The sequence below is a fragment of the Ixodes scapularis genome, unplaced genomic scaffold (assembly GCF_016920785.2).
Source record: "Ixodes scapularis isolate PalLabHiFi unplaced genomic scaffold, ASM1692078v2 ptg002668l_1__unscaffolded, whole genome shotgun sequence".
In the NCBI taxonomy this organism is placed as follows: Eukaryota; Metazoa; Arthropoda; class Arachnida; order Ixodida; family Ixodidae; genus Ixodes; species Ixodes scapularis.
Window position 1 is genome coordinate 127381 of NW_024610259.1, and position 4808 is coordinate 132188.

Genomic DNA, 4808 nt, shown 5'->3' on the forward strand with positions numbered 1-4808 from the left:
TTTACTCGGACCTTTCCCACCATCGACGCAAGGACACCGATGGATCATCGTGGCAACCGATCATCTCACGCGGCACGCCGAGACAAAAGCCCTTCCATCGGGAACGGCTGTTGAAGTCGCGAAGTTTTTCATCGAGTACATCGTCCTCCGGCACGGCGCTCCCGAAGTCCTGATCTCAGACCGTGGATCATCATTCATGGCCCAGCTGACGCATAAAGTCCTTCGTCTCAACCACACCACCCATCGTCGCACCACGGCATACCACCCGCAGACCAACGGGCTAACAGAGAGACTCAACAAGACCATCGCCGACATGATCTCCATGTACGTCGACGTGGAGCACAAGACATGGGACGAGGTGTTGCCGTACGTCAGATTTGCCTACAACACGGCCGTACAAGATACCACCGGAGTGACACCCTTTCAACTGGTGCATGGGCACAAGGTAACGACAATGCTGGACGCTATGTTACCCCACGAACCGGCTGTCGACGCAAGCGCCGACGCCCAGGTGGTTTCACAAAGGGCAGAAGAAGTCCGTCAGCTCACCAGACTCCGGATTAAGGCTCAACAACGTGTCGACACTGGCCGCTACAACCTTCGTCGTCGGGACGTCCACTTCCAGCCCGGAGACAGGGTGTGGGTGTGGACACCGATTCGCCGCCGCGGTCTCAGCGAGAAACTCCTGAAACGCTACTTTGGAGCCTACAAAGTGCTTCGTCGACTCGGGGATCTGAACTACGAGGTGATGCCCCACGGAACACGGACTTCGTCACGCCGCCCTCCACGACCGGAAGTCGTCCACGTCATGCGACTGAAGCCGTACTACGCTCGATAGGACTGTGAACCTTATGCGTTCCAAATGACTCTTTAGTTTACCGTTCTTTTTATTTGTTTTGTTTTGTTTTTGCGTTGCATCGGGACGATGCACTTCTTAAAAGGGGGAGTAATGCCGCGCGCGCAGCTGGCTAAGTAGGCAGCGCGCGCGTGGCATAACGGTTATCGCGCTTGCCTTCCACGCAGAAGGCCAGGGTTCGATTCCTGGCCGCGGCTACACATTTTTGTTGACACTGTAATGTGATGTTCTGGTGAATTCGAGAACCGTCTTGCTGATTCGAGGTTAGCATGTTCTACGCGCCGAACCTTCTACGCCGAACGATCCAGAGACCCACGAGGGTACATAAGGGATTCCGCAAGGCGAGCGGAGTCAGTTTCGCCCCGGCGTTCGACTCTGCTGCTACGCCGACTTCGACGCCCGGGACGCTCTCTTATTATCTTTTTTACCCTTTTATTTTAGATGCGGAGCATCTCTTGCTCGGGGCTATGTCCCGCCGCGGGTCTAGTCCGCACTCACACTACGGATGCGCAACTCTCCTCCTTCCCTCTCTCCAACAGCTGCGCGTTACTCTCTCCGCTATCTCTCTCTACCAGCTGCGTGCACTTCGCGTGCGTTCGCTTCTACTCACACCGGGGGCGCATGCGCAACTCTCCTCCTCTAGTCTCCTCTCCTTCAAGTGTGAATATAAGCAGTGGTAGCGCGCTGCGCGCGTTCAGTTCACCGCTGTTGGCTCCACTTCACTCCGTTCTTCCGATGAAGCAACAGTCCCGTCAGTTAGTGGGTTGGCGCAAGCAAGCGTCAGCACCAACCCACAAACTAACAGCAACGCTACGTCCACTGAAGAAAAAGCTGCGCAGCGAAGGGCACGCGACGCGGAGCGCAAACGCTTGAAGCGAGCGGCAGACCCTGAACTACGGCAACGAGAAGCGGCGTCCATTCGTCAACGTTGAGTGGCGGATGCTGAACTACGACAACGTGAAGCAGCGGCGGTTCGAGAACGTCGAGCAGCAGAACCTGAGGTTCAGGACCGTGAAGTTCAACGTAAACGTACGAAGCGAGCGGCGGAACCCGACCTTCGAGAACGGGAAGCCGCGTGTAAACGTGGCGACCGCGAGCGCCCAGCGAAAGCGGCGGCGCGAGCCAAGCAGCACGCGCAGCCCGACGCTCGCTTCAAACCTGACTTCCTGGACCGGAGCTTCGGACACAGTTACTAACACACCGTTACTAACACCGTTAATAACACCGTTAATAACACCGTTAATAACGATCCGCGATGCTCCGCATCACCCCATGGTTCCCCTCGGGAAGCAGTGTAGAACAATCCACCCGTTCAGGAAAAAAGTTAGAGCATATTTTCTTGAAGCTGATCGCCTACCTTAGATTATTTAATGTGGCTTTTATGTGTTCTTACTGCAAATATAGTGCCTTTAATATGTCCTTCTTTTATGGTGTTATGAAGTGTTGTGATGTGTTAATATCGGACGTGCGTTGGATGATTTTGTTGATAATGACGATGTTAATGTCAATGAATACAGTTTTCTCTGGTTTTTGATTCATGATTTTTTTTAATTTTTATTGTGACGCATTGCTTATGTTTATATGGAATGTATTGATTGGAATGGTTTACTGATGCCTATGTTTATTTCAATCTTGTTGCTAAATTATTGTATGCTGTCTCTGTTGACTGCTATGGGCAGGGGAGGGGGGGGGGGGGGGCTAGCGGCTTCGTCAGAGGGCTTTTTTGCCTTCTTTTGCTGCAGCCCCCCCAGACATATGTATGACACATGTATGTCTGAAATAAACTATTCTATTCTATTCTATTCTAAGATGGTGTAATTTTTTGGCACATGTACGCCACATTAAACGTTTGTTTCTTGTTTATTTCTTGTTTATTGGTCACCACCCGTGACAATATTACCTTATTTAGTAATAACTGTGTCACTAGGCACTACATGTTGTATTTAGGTTAAGAAAAAAAACATAAACCTTTTTTCGTGAAAAAAAACTAAATATCAACGTTAAGTCTGGAAAATAGCTAACGTAATACGTGTTCACAAAACTGGTGATCGCCAACTAATAAGTAATTACCGTCCCATCTCTCTCACCAGTGTTCCATCTAAGCTCATGGAGCAAATACTTTACTCAAATATAATAAACTTCTTGACTCTCATAACCTTCTTTTTGAACATCAGCACAGATTTCGTAAATCTTACTTTTGCGAATCCCAGCTAAACGCCTTCCTTACTGATATTTATTCAAGCTTCCATTCGAATACTCAGACCGACGGCATTTTCATTGACTTCTCCAAAGCATTCGACAAAGTACCACACCAACGTCTTTTAACAAAGCTTAACGATATTAATATTCATCCCTCTGTTGTTAAGTGTATTTGTGAATTCCTAATTAGCCGTAACAATGTTGCATTGTTAACAACGTAAAATCTCCCACCTCTAGCGTAACGTCAGGTGTCCCCTTTCTGTGTGCCTGTTCGCCGACGATTGTGTCATTTACCGACCCATTTTTTTCATACCATGATCATCATGCTCTCCAGGAAGACCTTGAGTCTGTAATCCATTGGTGTGAAAAATGGCAGAGGACGTTAAACTTCAATAAATGTAGATCCCTACCATTTTCCCACAGTTCGCGTGCCACAACATTTCCGTATTACCTAAATGACACTCAAGTAACAGCATGCTCATGTTATAAATACCTGGGTGTTCATCTCACCTCTGACCTAACATGGACTACTCACATAACTTCTGTTATTTCTGATACTAACCGTTCTCTCGGATATTTGTGCCGTAACCTCAAACTTGCTACACGCTCCGCAAGACGACTAGCGTATACTACTCTTATAAGATCCAAGTTAGGATACGCCTCATCTATATGGTCCCCATGGCAGTCCAACCTTGCAAATAATCTGAAATCCGCCCAAAACAGAGCCCTTTGTTTTATTTATAACAACTACTCACCATATACCAGCATATCAGGATTGCGCCAATCAGCTAACCTTCATTCACTTTCCCTTCGCCGCCAATTATCATGCCTTTCTCTCCTCCCTCGAATTTTTTTATCACAATAGCCACCTCAAAGAATCACTGCTATCACCTCCCCATCGTATTTTCCCGCGTCTAAATCACCTATGTAAATTACGTCCAATTCGATCATCAACATTTTCTCACCAGACTTCCACACTACCATTGGCCATCAAGGATAGGAATTCACAACGTACATCGTTTCTATAAGCGATTCTACTAAATTCGTTGAAGCCATTACCCTGTCTTTATCTAACCTACCTAGCTAGCTTACATTGTTAATATTATGTTTAGTGATCTATTCTTTTGTTCTATTGCATAATGTATAATGCTTGTATAATGCCCACGGGCCCTCAAGGAAAAGAAATGATGATGATGATGATGAACAGTGTATTTTTGCCGAATCTTTAGAAACGTTCGGCAAAAGTTCGGCTCCGCCAAATCCCGAGATTTAGGCAAAAGTTCGGCCCATCACTAGTAAAAATATGCGAACCGGGGGGGAGGGAGGGTTTGTCCCCCCACTCAAAAACAAGTTGATACGCCACTGCGTAGTAACGTAAGGCGCCGTGGGGCGTTCGCTATGTGGGAACGTCTTGCTGCGAGCGGCATTCGCGCCCGCGTTTTCTCGCCGGTGTCACCGTGCCTTAAGGTACCGCGGAAACCCATTTCGATGGCGTGTTCTAGTTCGTGTTCGGGCCCATAGATGACTTAAGCCAAACGGAACAAAGCAGTGTCCTTAATAAACCGGTTAAAAATGCATAGCACTCACCTTATGTCTGAAATCGTCTAGCTGGGAAAACCAACGTCCACGAGGAATTGTTATCCGGCATCCATCTTGAAAAATAAGCTCCGCACCAAAATTATGACCGAAGAAAACACGGCGCGCGTTAATCCTTGCACTAAAATACATAAATATAGTTTTATTCTTTAAAAAC